Here is an 18,645-nt window from a genome sequence, read left to right on the forward strand (position 1 = left end):
CTGTAACTTCATCCCGCTTAACCCCAAATATTTTCCTAACCACTTTATTCTCAAACACCCTTAACCTATGTTCCTCTCTCAGAGTGAGAGTCCAAGTTTCACAACCATACAGAAGAACCGGTAATATAACTGTTTTATAAATTCTAACTTTCAGATTTTTGCACAGCAGACTGGATGATACGAGCTTCTCATCCGAATAATAACACGCATTTCCCATAGTTATTCTGCGTTTAATTTCCTCCCGAGTGTCATTTATATTTGTTACTGTTGCTCCAAGATATTTGAATTTTTCCACCTCTTCGAAGGATAAATCTCCAATTTTTATATTTCCATTTCGTACAATATTCTGGTCACGAGACAACCATATACTTTGTCTTTTCGGGATTCACTTCCAAACCGATCGCTTTACTTGCTTCAAGTAAAATTTCCGTGTTTTCCCTAATCGTTTGTGTATTTTCTCCTTACATATTCACGTCATCCGCATAGACAAGCAGCTGATGTAACCCGTTCAATTCCAAACCCTGCCTGTTATCCTGAACTTTCCTAATGGCATATTCTAGAGCGAAGTTAAAAAGTAAAGGTGATAGTGCATCTCCCTGCTTTAGCCCACAGTGAATTGGAAACGCATCAGATAGAAACTGACCTATACGGACTCTCCTGTACGTTTCACTGAGACACATTTTAATTAATCGAACTAGTTTCTTGGGAATACCAAATTCAATAAGAATATCATATAATACTAACTTACAAGGTCTAACAGCTATAAATACAGCAAAAAAACAAGATTGTACAAAAATGATAATAAGGTATTGGAATAAAACGTACCAAATACATTTATATAACAGGTCTATACAGGGTGAAAGGGGAATAGTTGCATCAATTTTAAGAACAGAATCTTAAGGTTGTAAGTAACCAAAAAGTAAAATGTGATTTTGGTGTTTGAATAATGGTTTAGCCGAAAAAAAATTGTCTGAAGTTTGAATCTCATTTGTGGTAAAACTATTGGGTATTGGTATGTTTGAGTGGTGAGATATCAACTCGAAGAGCAAGCCGAAAAAAATATTTCTTTGTCATTTCTACGAAAAACGCTTCTTTTGTGTAACAACGTACAACATTAACTGATTAAGAGGCATTTATAATGTGGCAGAAATTTAATCACCGCACATTGTAGTACCGGTAACTTTATCGTAGATGTCATATGTGTCCACCATTTCGTTCTTGTACATGTAACAGCAGGGAAAACTTTAGTATTCGGTTTATAATAGATAGTCTACTAGGCCTATATACAGTCACGAAGCTTGAGTTTTGAGGGTGCTAGAAACAATAGACTGTGGCGGTACTATTTTGCATTGCCTGTAATGAGGCGATATTAGCGATCCTAGTGGCGAGCAACTATCTAATGTTTGCATATTTACTACGTATTGAGCTTCGCGACTGTATATACTAGACTGTGATAGCATACTGTTAGTATAGATGTCATAGACGCTACCACAAACAGGCTATCACTATTACCATTACAAATATTACTATCACCAGGACAAATGGCATCACCACCACAAACAGTGTCATAGTCACTACCAGAAATGTCACTATATTACTCCTATAAATGCCACAGTCACCATAAAAAATGTCACTATCACTACCAACAATGTCACAATCTCCATCACAAATGCCACTATACTAGTATAAATGCCACAGCCACCACGAAAAATGTCAATCACCACCGCAAATGTCACTATCACTACCAACAATGTCATAATCACCACCAGAAATGTCACTATACTACTATAAATGCCACAATCACCACCAGAAATGTCAATCACCACCGCAAATGTCACTATTATTACCAACAATGTCACAATCACCACCAGAAATGTCACTGTACTACTAAATGCCACAGCCACCACCAAAAATGTCAATCACCACCGCAAATGTCACTATTATTACCAACAATGTTACAATCACCACCAGAAATGTCATTATACAAGTATAAATGCCACAATCACCACCAGAAATGTCACTGTACTACTAAATGCCACAGCCACCACCAAAAATGTCAATCACCACCGCAAATGTCACTATCACTACCAACAATGTCACAATCACCACCAGAAATGTCACTGTACTACCAAATGCCACAGCCACCACCAAAAATGTCAATCACCACCGCAAATGTCACTATTATTACCAACAAAGTCACAATCACCACCAGAAATGTCACTATACTACTATAAATGCCACAGCCACCACCAAAAATGTCAATCACCACCGCAAATGTCACTATTATTACCAACAATGTTACAATCACCACCAGAAATGTCATTATACAAGTATAAATGCCACAATCGTCACCAGAAATGTCACTGTACTACTAAATGCCACAGCCACCACCAAAAATGTCACTATACAGCTATAAATGCCACAATCATCACCAGAAATGTCACTATACTACTATTAATTCCACACTCACCACCAGAAATGTCACTATACTACTATAAATACCACAGTCACCACCAGAAATATCAATCACCACCGCAAATGTCACTCACTACTGTAAATGACTGTGACCACCAAAACTGTCACAATCACCAACACATATGCCACAATCGCCACCATAAATGTCAAATATCATATCACCACCACAAATACCATATCACCGTAAGTACCATACTAGATACCACAAGTAGGCCTATCACTATTACTTATTACTAAAAATATTACTATCACCACTACAAATACCACTACCAGTACCAACAATGCCACAATCGCCACTAATGGCGAAGTGCATCAACATTGATTAAAAACGCAGTAATCATAGATTACGAAACGATGATTAAACAGTAGCCGTGGTTAAAATGTAATTTATGTGCACCATTCATAATCACCGATTACTAAAACATGGCTAGCTGACACCTCATTTAACCAGAGTAAAGTCTATGATGGTACATTGTTTCTACAAAATGACTAAAGGAAAGCATCCATACCGCTGCAAAGATAATAGTCAACGTCTAAAAACGACTGCGCTCACTATGTTCTACATCGAAATGAACGTATCCTACATTTTCGCGTTGCATTTGTTTGCCTTTGGGCGCTGTTATATTTGTGAGTTCCATTTCTTTGTTTTTCAGTACTTTTAGGTTAAAATCGTACAAAATGGAAAATTGAATCCAAAAATGATTATATCCCAATGTTAGGTTGAAGTATCGATAGACTTAATTACTAGATTTAAATGTAGGCCTATTATATAAAAAAGATGGAATATCCATAAAGGAAAAGGATGCAGAAAATTGGTAGGAATGTGTGTACGATCTTGGACTACACCAGGGAATTGTGCATTATCCTAAGATCCATCCAGAACCTCTCTTTGTTCAGCCAGTGACATAGAGAAAGAGATACTGGTATTCGAGTATTCCCTCTTAAAATACAGAAAATAATAGTTACATAGAATCGTAATATAAGCAGCCGATCCGTAGGAGAAATATGATTGTTCTTGTGTTATTTCAATTGATCCATTTGTAGATTTTGATAAACGAAATCCCTCCTGAAATTTTCTGTCACCTAATTGCTCGTAAGAATTCTCTCTTTCCACTAAAGAACCTTCACGCTCACGCTCTATCCAAGTAATTCAAGTACTGCACAATAATAATCGTCTTCGAAATAATCACCTGTGGTTATGGCCGCCATTTTGCTTTACTTGCTCTACTAATCGCTGGTTATCTCCTTTAACCGCTCATATTTGGCCGGTTAGAGATTACTGTGGTTAACTTCCTACTTAAGTCGTAACCGAGGTCGATCCACCGTAAAAATGCTTAATCGGGGATTAGGTCACAATTTTAACCGATGGTTACACTAACCGACGTTGATGCACGTGGGCATAAAGATTTAACTATCACCACTACAAATATCACTGTCACTGCTACATATATCAAACTCACCACCACAAACAAATGTCATTTCTATCATTATTGCTATTTAATATTATGATCGTCATTACTTTCTGTCACTGCTTTTTACAACAATCACCACCACATCACGATAGAATTTTGTAAAATATTGTCCGGTGAGTGAAAACAAATATAATAATATTAATGTTTATAATAATCGTAATATTTGTGATAAGGCGAGGTAATATGTCTGTCTACCTTACAGAAATAGCCGTGTAACTCTAGAGACACGTGGTGCCGCCCACAATTGTGCATTCCTGGTCCGTAATGATGCATGAAAGCCTGCAGTTCGACAGGCCATTAACAACTTCATGTGGCATTCCGGTTTCCAACGTATCTCGGTTTCACTTCCTCGTTTGCACCTTCACACCAGCTAGCCGAAACCTTCGTCCAACTCCTGCTGGTTACACTGTGGCAGGACATCGTTCATTACTTTGGGATTTAGAAGAAATCATTACGTACCGTGGACTGCACGAAAGTTTAAAGTTGTGCCGTAGCATATGCCTACACAGATAATACTTACAAATGGCTTTTAGAGAACCCGGAGGTTCATTGCCACCCTCACATAAACCCGTCATTGGTCCCTATCCTGAGCAAGATTAATCCAGTCTCTATCATCATATCCCACCTCCCTCAAATCCATTTTAATATTATCCTCCCATCTACGTCTCGGCATCCCCAAAGATCTTTTTCCCTCCGGTCTCTCAACTAACACTACATGCATTTCTGGATTCGCTCATACGTGCTACATGCCCTGCCCATCTCAAACGCCTGGATTTAATGTTCCTAATTATGTCAGGTGAAGAATACAATGCGTGCAGTTCTGCGTTGTGTAACTTTCTCCACTTTCCTGTAACTTCATCCCTCTTAGCGCCAAATATTTTCCTAAGAGCCTTATTTTCAAACACCCTTAGCCTCAGTTCTTCTCTCAAAGTCCGAGTTCAAGTTTCACTACCATAAAGAACAACCGATAATATAACTGTTTTATAAATTCTAACTTTCAGATTTTTTTGGCAGCAGACTAGATGGCAAAAGCTTCTCAACCGAATAATACCAGCCATTTCCCATATTTATTCTGCGTTCAATTTTCTCCCGAGTGTCATTTATATTTGTTACTGTTGCTCTGAGATATTTCAATTTTTCCACCTCTTCGAAGGATAAATTTCCAATTTTTATATTACCATTTCGTACAATATTCTCGTCACGAGACACAATCATATACTTCGTCTTTTCGGGATTTACTTCGAAACTTCTCTCTTTACTTGCTTCCAGTAAAATTACCGTGTTTTCCCTAATCGTTTGAAGATTTTCTCCTAACATATTCACGTCATCCGCATAGACAAGCAGCTGATGTAACCCGTTCAATTCCAAACCCTCTCTGTTATCCTGGACTTTGCTAATGGCATATTCTAAAGCAAAGTTAAAAAGTAAAGGTGATAGTGCATCTCTTTGCTTTAGCCCGCAGTGAATTGGGAATGAATGAGTTGAATCATAATACATAGCTCTCATAAGTTGTCTCAGCATATTCGAAAAATTAAGTCAATAGCTTTCCCAAACCCCGCTATGAAATGTTTCATATAAAATAATTTTTGTCTGGAAAAGGAAGCAAAAAACGAGCAAAACTATCTCAAATAATAACTCCCTGAAATTAAAAATTATATAATATTTGCAGTTCTAAGAATTTGAACGTGTAAAAATAGTCTACTTTCTCTCTTCTTTTCTAACCTTTTCTCGATTCTGTTATAATGTGTTTACCACATTTCTATCGCAATTACCCATATTATATCAGCTCCTTTATTGTAAAAATAAATATCATAATAAATTTTTAACAAACTTTTTTTGCCAAGTTATTGGGCGAAGGTAACAAGGTTTCTGCGCACAGAATGACGCCCTGAATATTTCCCCCGTTTATTCAGTGCTACTGTTATGTATATACAATCCGCTATCTAGATTCTGCAACAAAGAACGCTAATGAAAGAATGTTGGCTTACGAGATAACAGGCGTCGTTTGCTTTGGAGTTGAATGTTATCAGGATATCTAACAGGAGAGCCTGGCCACAAGGAGATGTGCAGTAAAATTTGTACCTCGTTAGTAGCTCTACACATGCACTTAATTTTAACAGGGGGATATAAAACTTAATTTTATTTCTGGAATAAAATTTTACTCCCAGTTGGTTACCATAAATCACATTGACAATCAGTGAATGGGTGGATGGGAGATTCTGGAGTCTAATTGGGCAGACACATAAATACTAGCGATACAAAAGCTGCTTCGACAACGCACTCTGCTTCGTGTTTGTTACGGAAAACCCAGTTGGAACTGCATGTCTGTATTTGACTATAATTATATGTGTACAAAACAACCTTTGCTTATCATAAAATAAATAAATTTTCATTAACGTTTTCGATACTTGTGTATCATCTTCAGATGTGAAATGTTAGATTAATATGATGAGAACCTTGCCTATTAGATGGAACTTAATGTGGTAATTTTCGGGTCATATTAGTGTGATTGCTTGGACTTAACTTAGGTTGATCTATGATATACATGCTATGTTAGGTTAAAATCACTGCGAGTCATGTGATATGATCTAAAATATAAAATAAAACTGTTTAAGAATTGTAACCACTACTAGCGTAGTTATTGAAATGTGAACACTTTGTGTAAACACTTTAAAAGTTTTATCACTTTGAACATGTGTTGGCTGTATTTACCGATTTAAATCACTGCAAGTCATGTGATATGATGTAAAATATATGAAAATAAAACTGTTTAAGAATTGTAACCACTATTAGCGTAGTCATTGAAATGTGAACACTTTGTAAAATCACTTTGAAAGATTATAATCACGTTGAACATATGTTGGCTGTATTTGCCGATTTAAAGTTCGTTGAATAGGGCAGTTTCTGTTGATCTCGATGTTTGACGTTGAACTAAGCGCAGTGTCGTTTTGTCACTAACATGTTTATATTTTGTTAAAATGCGTGTTGTTAAGACGTTCCATCCAATTGTAGTTGATGAAATTGATGTAAATCATAGATATATTACTGATACAATATAGAGGTTGTCAGGTCCAGTAATATATCTATGATTTACATCAATTTCATCAACTACAATTGGATGAAACGTCTTAAAAACACGCATTTTAACAAAATATAAACATGTTAGTGACAAAACGACACTGCGCTTTAGTTCAACGTCAAACATCGAGATCAACAGAAACTGCCCTATTCAACGAACTTTAAATCGGCAAATACAGCTAACATATGTTCAACGTGATTATAATCTTTCAAAGTGATTTTACAAAGTGTTCACATTTCAATGACTACGCTAATAGTGGTTACAATTCTTAAACAGTTTTATTTTCATATATTTTACATCATATCACATGACTTGCAGTGATTTAAATCGGCAAATACAGCCAACACATGTTCAAAATGATAAAACTTTTAAAGTGTTTACACAAAGTGTTCACATTTCAATAACTACGCTAATAGTGGTTACAATTCTTAAACAGTTTTATTTTATATTTTAGATCATATCACATGACTCGCAGTGATTTAACCTAACATAGCATGTATATCATAGATCAACCTAAGTTAAGTCCAAGCAATCACACTAATATGACCCGAAAATTACCACATTAAGTTCCATCTAATAGGCAAGGTTTTCATCATATTAATCTAACATTTCACATCTGAAGATGATACACAAGTATCGAAAACGTTAATGAAAATTTATTTATTTTATGATAAGCAAAGGCGGTTTTGTACACATATAATTATAGTCAAACATTAATAGCTTATCGGCAAACTTCAACATGAAATTGCATGTCTGTAGCATAACGTAAGTATACACAAAGAACACCGTTTGATTTTAGCTTGTTAAAGTAGAGGGATATTTGCAAGAAACGTTTGCGAAGAATGTGGTTTGCCCCATTTTTAAGTGTCTCACTTTTTCTACGAGAAATTGTGGGAAAATCATCCAATAACTGATGTAAAGCTCGCACGATTAGTAACGTATCACCGCAACAGCACCATTTCCTTTCTTTTTCTAAGGTTTTTGTACCTTTCATTTATGTTTTCTATTTCCTCTATACCCTAAGTTATTATCTTGTGGTTTGTCATTCTTCATTTTCTCCTTTTCCCATTTCATTTTCCTCTTCCTTTTTTGTCCATCTTCATATTTTTTTCATCCTTTTATTTCTACCTCTGTTTCTCTCTCATTTACTTTCTTCCGTTCTTACGTTTCTCTCCTTTTTTGCCATCATCTCTTTCCTGCTTGGTATTTCCCTTATGGAGGACTACATACAGGGTGTTTACTATTATATGCGGGCAACTTTGGGAAATGGATAGAGGACCTAAAAAGAAGCAAAAATAGTTGATGTAAATATACAGGGTGATTCACGAGGATTTACCGTCACTTACGGAACTTATTTCCGAAGACATTCTAAGCAAAAATGTCATACAAACATTTGTCCTAATCTCAATATTTTCAAAATTACACTAATTTGAAATTGTTTGTCAAATACTTTTTTTTTCTTTAGGTTTAAGGGTAAAACAATATTACAAATAGAGAATGAACATTCAGAAGTATCATTTCTTTAATTGGCTAGTGTTCTGAAGCTAAAAATTTGTTGTCTGTTGCTTTGCACAGATTTTGTTTTTCAATATTTAACTAAAAATTACATTATTCTTATGCACTTATCACGAAAATTGTCACGAATCATATTACTTTAGGAACTTCATTCTTTACAGTTTAATTATGCATCCTAATGTAGAGTCTTCAAGAATTTACAAGAGTGACGTGATTTGTAACAATTGTTGTGATAAATGCGTAAGAAAATGTAAAAAATCGAAAAAAAAAATCTGTACGAAGCAACTATGGAATTCACAACACATTTTTAGCTTCAGAATACTAGCTAATTAAAGAAATGATACTTCTGAATAGTTCATTCTTTATCTGTAATATTCTTTTGCCCTTAAAACTGAAGAATAATGGTATTTTACAAACAATTTCAAAATAATGTAAATCTGAAAATATTGAGATTAGGACACATGTTTATATGACATTTTTTTGCTCAGAATGTCTTCGGAAATGAACTCCGTGATAGTAAATCCTCACGAATCACCCTGTATAGCCAGTTACGCTTTGTTACTGAATTACAGATTTTTAATGCGATTTATTTCTTATGATGATGCGGTGATGATTGTGGTATCTGCGGTGGTGATTGTGGTATCTGCGGTGGTGATTGTGGTATCTGCAGTGGTGATTGTGGCATTTGCGGTGATGATTGTGGCATTTGCGGTGATGATTGTGTTATCTACGGTGGTGATTGTGGTATCTACAGTGGCGATTGTGGTATTTTCGGTGGTGATTGTGGCATTTGAGGTGACGATTGTGTTATCTACGGTGGTGATTGTGGTATCTACAGTGGCGATTGTGGTATCTGCGGTGGTGATTGTGGTATCTGCGGTGGTGATTGTGGTATCTGCGGTGGTGATTGTGGTATCTGCGGTGGTGATTGTGGTATCTGCGGTGGTGATTGTGGTATCTGCGGTGGTGATTGTGGTATCTGCGGTGGTGATTGTGGTATCTGCGGTGGTGATTGTGGTATCTGCGGTGGTGATTGTGGTATCTGCAGTGGTGATTGTGTTATCTGCAGTGGTGATTGTGGCATTTGCGGTGATGATTGTGTTATCTACGGTGGTGATTGTGTTATCTGCAGTGGTGATTGTGGCATTTGCGGTGATGATTGTGTTATCTGCGGTGGTGATTGTGGTATCTGCAGTGGTGATTGTGGTATCTGCGGTGGTGATTGTGGTATCTGCGGTGGTGATTGTGGTATCTGCGGTGGTGATTGTGGTATCTGCGGTGGTGATTGTGGTATCTGCTGTGGTGATTGTGGTATCTGCGGTGGTGGTGATTGTGGTATCTGCGGTGGTGGTGATTGTGGTATATGCGGTGGTGATTGTGGTATCTGCGGTGGAGATTGTGGCATCTGCGGTGGTGATTGTGGTATCTGCGGTGGTGATTGTGGCATTTGAGGTGAAGATTGTGTTATTTTCAGTGGTGATTGTGGTATCTGCGGTGGTGATTGTGGTATCTGCGGTGGTGATTGTGGCATTTTAGGTGAAGATTGTGTTATTTTCAGTGGTGATTGTGGTATCTGCGGTGGTGATTGTGGTATCTGCGGTGGTGATTGTGGCATTTTAGGTGATGATTGTGTTATTTTCAGTGATGATTGTGTTATTTTCAGTGATGATTGTGGTATCTGCGGTGGTGATTGTGGTATCTGCAGTGGTGATTGTGGTATCTGCGGTGGTGATTGTGGCATTTTAGGTGAAGATTGTGTTATTTTCAGTGGTGATTGTGGTATCTGCGGTGGTGATTGTGGTATCTGCAGTGGTGATTGTGGTATCTGCGGTGGTGATTGTGGCATTTTAGGTGAAGATTGTGTTATTTTCAGTGGTGATTGTGGTATCTGCGGTGGTGATTGTGGCATTTGAGGTGAAGATTGTGTTATTTTCAGTGGTGATTGTGGTATCTGCGGTGGTGATTGTGGTATCTGCAGTGGTGATTGTGGTATCTGCGGTGGTGATTGTGGCATTTTAGGTGAAGATTGTGTTATTTTCAGTGGTGATTGTGGTATCTGCGGTGGTGATTGTGGCATTTGAGGTGAAGATTGTGTTATTTTCAGTGGTGATTGTGGTATCTGCGGTGGTGATTGTGGTATCTGCAGTGGTGATTGTGGTATCTGCGGTGGTGATTGTGGCATTTTAGGTGAAGATTGTGTTATTTTCAGTGGTGATTGTGGTATCTGCGGTGGTGATTGTGGTATCTGCAGTGGTGATTGTGGTATCTGCGGTGGTGATTGTGGCATTTGAGGTGACGATTGTGTTATTTTCAGTGGTGATTGTGGTATCTGCGGTGGTGATTGTGGTATCTGCGGTGGTGATTGTGGCATTTGTGGTGACGATTGTGTTATTTTCAGTGGTGATTGTGTATCTGCGGTGGTTATTGTGGTATTTGCAGTGGCAATTGTGGTATTTGCGATAGTGTATTGATGATGGTGATTGACGTATTAGTAATGGTGACTTTAGTATTAAAGATAGCCCCTAATGGTGGTAACTACAACAGTTTTATAATGGCAGTGATTGCGATGGTCTTAGTGTTGTTATAGTGGTAACACTGTAGTAATGGTAGTGGCGATTTTAGTTGTGGGTGAACAACGGTGTAGTGAGACAGTGAATATGAATTGTATTAAACGAAGAAAATGACATATCAGTTTTGCTAATAGAAAAACACCAAGTCAATCATAAATCATACCCTTATTCACTGTGGAAGACGTCATTTAATCCAAAATCGGGCATTACGTAAAATTCCAAACGGAATTCGAATTCAACACTTTTCAAATACCAAAGACAACGGCTGTTGCGAAATGTGGCATTTTGTGAGTATGGAAGATATGTTGTACGGAACACAAGAAACAAGATCAGATATTAAGCATACAATAGCAACACGGATGTATTGATAGCGCATGCGCAAGATTCCATTACCCAACTGTGAGGAAAGCGGTGGCCATAAAAGGATATGATGAAAAGCGCTGAATTATACATATTTACAAAACACAGCACAGTTCCCCATATTTAGGATCATCCAAACGCTGTGATGTATAGTATAAGTTGTTTATTATAAGTAAATTCCACTCCCAGATCACGTTTACGTATGTGACAATAAACGTTTCTGATTCAGGCTTTTGCAATATGTTAACAACAGTGTTTATATCTACGAAATTTAACACTAATCAAAGCATTTGTATGATTATACGAAACGAAAGGAACTACTGCCTAATTTAATCAATTCAGGGCCGACCTCTACGGATAAAATGTAAATCGTGGAAAACCTTTCACCTCACAGACTGCCCGTTCGACCGGTTTCTAGGAACCGGGAAGAAAGAGAGAGAGATTTCACTAAAACGGTCTTTACAAATCACGCAAGCTTACCACAAAACATACCCCTAGTCAGGTTGCATTTACAGAGTAATTTGCTTAAAATAGACCCGATATTCAGATACATCAAGCTTGCATATAAAATGTATAACAACGTTATTACAATCTTTTAGCTTGCGTGCTTTCCTGCACCGGCATTTTCCATAATTTATCTAAATTTGGCGACCACTGCAGAGGACTTAGCAGGGGATAAAATGACGCAATCTAATACCGATTGTATGGTCCCACGATAAACTTAAATTACTTTTAAATGAAAGGAAATATTGAAACATAAATAGAAGTTATTATGTAAGGTACCATTACTGAAAATAATGACGACTGGTATCGGTGAACTTCAGCTTTATGACAAATATTTGAAGAGGTGCATTCCAAACTGGCCTAAGTCAAAATGACAATTATGAGAAAAATGACAAAAACAAACAAAAAATTTTGTGCGAGATCGTGCTTATTTGCTTGGTTTCCGCACAAAACCAATCCGCGGTAAGTCTAAAATTCCACATTCAGTATTCCCAACCTAACACACATAACAATTTCCCTCTTCTTCTTGCTTAAGTGACATATTGATTTTACTGCTTTAGGCTTTTAACATATTATTTTTAGAGACGTTTAACATAGTAATAATTATAAATTGGAAACTTACCACTGCAATTTCACCTAAATTGCACTGTTAATTATTGTTTTTAAATATTTGCAAAAATTAAGTAAACTCTACAACTCCACTAAAGTTACTGCATTCGTGATGCAAGTAACATTAAGGAAGCCGTGAAAAAATCAACAACATTGCAGATGCCGATGTTATTACTGCAATATGTTATATAAATAATATTGTTAAAATATTAAAATGAAAAAAAAAATCATTACCTAACCTTACCGATTGTTTTAAGTTCGCATTTATAGATTGGGGGGGAAAAAAGACAGACGTAGCTATATGACGGCCTGCTGGAGTATAGTAAACACAGGAAACATTTTAAAACAACAATGTTGAAGATAGATATTTTTGTTTTGCAAATTTGCGGTCATTGAACAGAAACCAAGATGGAGATTTCATTGCAACTAATTATAAATTCCTCTTTCAGGTATGTAATAAACGATCTTCGCACAAAATAATGTACGATACACGAGCGGTATGTTTTCTTTCAATTCTCGGAAATTAAAAAAGCTCAACTACGTTTCGCTTTTTCAAACTTTTCCTCGAACATGAAAACTTCAATATACCGCTCTTGTAACGCATATTACTATTAAATGAAAGGAAATATTGCAACTTAAATAGAAGTTATTATGTAAGGTATGATTATTGAAAACAATGAAGGCTGGTATCGGTAAACTTCAACTTTACGACAAATATTTGAAGAGGTGGATTCCAAACTGGCCTAAGTCAAAAATGATAATTATCAGAAAAATGACAAAAACTAGTAAAAAAAAATTGACGATCCTAGTGCTCGCATATTTTATTTCATTAGATAGTTGAATTTGTTTTGACACTTCTCTGAAGTATTTAGAGTCTCTTTGCTTGTTATATACATGGTGAATCCAAAGACTAGAACCATATGAATATCTATATATATGACTTTAGCACAAGCTTCAATGATACGGTTCTTTAAATGTTCTACATAATCAATTTTCTCTTCATCCTACCAAGCTCTTTAATTAACCCCAAAAGAAAAAAAAAATCAAGGGGTGTTAAATATGGAGACCTGGCCGGCCATTCTCCTGGTCCACGTCGACCAACCCAATGTCCAGGAAACTGTTCGTCCAGTCTGCTGCAAAATTTCTGTGGCTTAACCTACCAGAATGAAGAATGATACCAATTTTTTCCTCTTTCGATAATGTCATCACGAAAATGAAGAAATTTGTTATAGGAAAGCTTCAAATAATCACAACAATGCATTGAAACTGTCACAGGTTAACCAAACAGTAAAGCAGGAAAAGTTAATTACCAGAATTACATAAAACATCTTTTCCAAAGCCACCTTAGTACCGTACCATGTTACAATAGTAATATGCGTTACAAGAGCGGTATGTTGACGTTTTCATGTTCGAGGAAAAGATTGAAAAAGCGAAACGTAGTTGAGCTTTTTTTAATTTCCGAGAACATGAAAACAAACATACCGCTCGTGTATCGTACATTATTTTGTGCGAAGATCGTTTATTACATAACTGAAAGAGGAATTTCTAATTAGTTGCAATGAAATCTCCATCCTGGTTTCTGTTCAATGACGGCAACTTTGGAAAACAATTATATCTATTTTCAACATTGTTCCTATAATTTTTTTTGTGTTTACTATACTGCAGCAGGCCGTGATATACGTCTGTCTTTTTTTTTCCCCAGTCTATGTTGAGTCTGGAATCTTGTTGATTTTTTCACGGCTTCCTTAATGTTACTTGCATTACAAATGCAGAAACTTTTGTGGTGTTGTAGAGTTTACTTAATTTTTGCAAATATTTAAAAACAATAATTAACGGTGCAATTTAGGTGAAATTGCAGTGGTAAGTTTCCAATTTATAATTATTACTATATTGAACGTCTTTAAAAGTAATATGTTAAAAGCCTAAAGCAGTAAAATGAATATGACGCTTAAGCGGTAAGAATAGGGAAATTGTTATGTGTGTTACGTTGGGAATACTGAATGTGGTATTTCACACTTACCGCGTATTGGTCGTGTGCGGAAAGCAAGCAAATACGCACGATCTCGCTCAAAATATCTATAGATGCAGTAATTAATGTTTGTATCATTATTACAGTTATCTTTAAATAACTTGAAAACTATTAGAGATATCTCAAAACGGATTGCTCCATTGTTTTTCTCAGAAAATTTCACACGATTTTGAGTACCTACATGACCCCCTTTGCGCTTAAAATTTCAAAGTTTCATTCAAAATGGCGGCTTTTCAGATAGTTGAAGACTACAATCGAATGTGTCACTGGTAGAGCATTTGGTCTTACAAATACTGGTAACACCTATAGTAATCGAAAACCAAGCATATGGAAGATATTTATATGGTCCTAGACTTTTGATTCACCCTGTAGATCTAATGAACTTACAAACATTCTCATGGGAGGGGGGGGGGAAATAAAAAACTTAGTTTTTTCTTCCACCGTGTTAATGTCAAAAGAAGTGCTTATACAAATTTTAGCCTCTCGAGCGTAATTATGAGGGCCGTGATAAAAGTTTTCCTGGGGCCGTTTACAGAAACGAAACACAATTTCATGGACAAATTTATAGGAACAGAAACAGCAATTTTTTAGCTATTTTTCAACACAGGAATTGAGATATTTGTCACATCTCCACAGGATTCTAACCTGGTTACAAGCGTAGAATGCGGACAAGGGATATCATTTTACAGAATAAACTAGAAAGGTGATTAAGCAAGACACTTTTTCCACCACAGACCTTACACAATCTGCCGCCCGAGGTTTCATGACCTGTATTACCTTAGTGTAGTCTACGTGTGTCATAATTTGAGGGGGGAAAAAACTAACCCTCAGGAAGTAACACGAGTTGAATATCCTTGAGTGTATTCCAGCCGCTGTTAACTTCATGAGATGTTGATCTTTACAGCAGAGCTGCAAGCATGATGAAGTGTTTTCCCTGAATACAGAAGAGGCCCTGACAACGGTGTTATCGTGCGCTGCATCTCGGGAGAAATACCACCCAGCCACAGTACACAAATTACAGGCAGAGACGTGTGGGATCAATCTGCGATGAGTTCACGCAACAACAGACAACCTGTTGCTGGCAGCCAGTCCGAGCCACAGTTCCATCTGTCAAGCGACCCGTTTCCATCTTCCCCGTCAGTTTTATAATCCTTGCTGCAATGAAGCGAGTGGTCGCTTGTTCAATTACTGAAGAGCGAAACAGCTGCTTAGAAACTGAGTTACATTGTATGTACAGTACAACGTAATTCAAAAGTCACTTCAATCTGTAAACTATTATTTATAAATAAATAAATATTTGTTTACTTATTTAATTACTCAGTAGTTATTTATTTATTTCATTAATTACTCAGTAGTTTCATTTATTCGTTTATTTCACTTAGTTACTTATTCACTTATTTATTCATTTACTTAATAACGTGTTCACTTATTTATTTACTTATTTATTTGCTTGCTTACTTATTTATTTACTTAATTATCAATTCAGTAGTTCCTTATTTAATTTATTATTTATTAATTTATCTATTTTACTTATTTACTTATTTATTGACTTAATCACTTACTTATTTGTTTATCTACTTAGTTATTTACTTATTTGTTTATTTATTTATTTATTTACGTATTTACTTATTTATGTATTTACATGTTTACTTCTTTATTTACTTAATTACTCAGTAGTTAATTACATATTTATTTATTTATGTCAGTTATTTACTTCTTTGATTGTTTATTTACTTGTTTATTTATTTACATATTTACTTATTTATTTACGTATTTACTTATTTATTTACATATTTATTTATTTATTTACGTATTTACTTATTTATTTACATATGTACTTATTTATTTACATATTTACTTATTTATTTACATATTTACTTATTTATTTACGTATTTACTTATTTATTTACGGATTTACTTATTTATTTACGTATTTACTTATTTATTTACATATTTACTTATTTATTTACATATTTACTTATTTATTTACATATTTACTTATTTATTTACATATTTACTTATTTATTTACATATTTACTTATTTATTTACATATTTACTTATTTATTTACGTATTTACTTATTTATTTACGTATTTACTTATTTATTTACGTATTTACTTATTTATTTACATATTTACTTATTTATTTACATATTTACTTATTTATTTACATATTTACTTATTTACATATTTACGTATTTACGTATTTACTTATTTATTTACGTATTTACTTATTTATTTACTTAATAACTCAGTATAGTAGTTGTTTATTCATTTATCTTTTTACTTAATTACTCAGTAGTTATTTTATATTTATTTATTTATTTATTTCACTTATTTACTTAGTTACTTACTTATTTATTTGCTTATTTACATGTTTATTTATTTCCTTATTCATTTACATATTTCCTTATTTACGTATTAACCTATTTATTTAAATTGTCAGTAGTACTTCATTTATTTATTTATTTACTCATTTATTTATTCATTTATTTTACTTATTTATTTGCTTATTTACTTGTATGCTTATTTATTAACATATTCATCTATTTACTTATTTTATTCAATTATTTATTAGCTTATTTACTTGTTTATCTACCTATTTATTTGCTCATTTACTTGTTCATTTATTTATTTATTTATTTATTCATTTATTTATTTTTTTATTTAGGCCTATTTATTTATTTATTTTGGCAAAGTTAGTTAAGACCCTCAGAAATTACTGATATGCTCATACAAATAATAAAAACAAAAGTAATATTAATAGAAATAGGTCTACTTTTTATATAAAATCATTATCTAACAGGTTAATCAGCTTACATACTACAATAATGAATAGACTGATGCCAGATTTTATCAACAGTAATCTCACAAGAGCTTTTGATTTATCTAGAGAAAATCAGAACTGTAGTGGGATTTAATTGACTATTACACGATTAGGAGAAAGTATATAAAGATTAGAATAAATGAAGTACTCTAATACAACAAAATTTTAATTGACTTCCTAAAATACTGAACTGTCTTGAAAATGTATTATTGTACCATCTCATTATTACAAATATTCCGTGAGATGGCAGTAGTCTGTTATGACCAGCTGTTCTCTCGTTACCAGTTGTGCCAACTATACAATCTTCACTGAACTCTATGAACGGTTACTAGTCAAGAAGGGTTTGTTGATTCAGTTTCATTTTTATTAAAACAGTTGCATTCCATTTCAATTATCAATATATATTAAACAATCTCTGATACGTGACTATCCATAATCTCATAAAGTAGAAGCTGTAACATAACCTAAATAATATAAACAAGTTAAATTATAGAAAAGTTTTAATTGATATAATGATGAAATAAACATGAATCATTTTAAAAGGTACAATTAATTTATTGAAAGTACGTTGGCAAAGAAAGAAACAAATGCTAGGAAGGTGATAAAAATTGTAGGATAAGCAGCCATGATTGGTTGAAACACGTCGTTCCGTACCATTTTATTGGTCAAAAGTAGTATGACGTAGTAAAAGTGTAATAATCACATTAGAGTACAGTCGTTTCACGCTATCATTTTGAATTTTCATAAGTTCCCTGTCACTTCTTTTGTCAGTTTTTAATGATGTTGTATCAACTACCAGATTATTTATTCTCGACGCATATCAACATGGATTTGTGCGCAAGATGAGACCAAAGATTCACCACAGAACTACGTAACATTCCCCATACAAATTGTGGGGGGAAAAAAACTGATCAGGTCAAGCGGGAATCGAACCCATGCCAAAGTGCAGCACCGATAAGTATGTACCTACGACTTGTATATAGGCCTACTTCTACTACAGTGGCTGTGGAATATTACTGAAATTGTTGAGAAGGTTTCCACACTCATTACAACGCAGAATTGTCCACTTCAACGAATCAACCAGGACTTCCAACACAATATCTCACTGTTTGGCTATGAATGACGCATGTTCATATTATAACAGATGATATCTGCACCTGTAACCATTTACTGTAATTGTGTTGCCACAGTAACAATTGTTCCTCG

Source organism: Periplaneta americana, chromosome 4 (genome assembly GCF_040183065.1).
Source record: "Periplaneta americana isolate PAMFEO1 chromosome 4, P.americana_PAMFEO1_priV1, whole genome shotgun sequence".
Lineage (NCBI taxonomy): Eukaryota > Metazoa > Arthropoda > Insecta > Blattodea > Blattidae > Periplaneta > Periplaneta americana.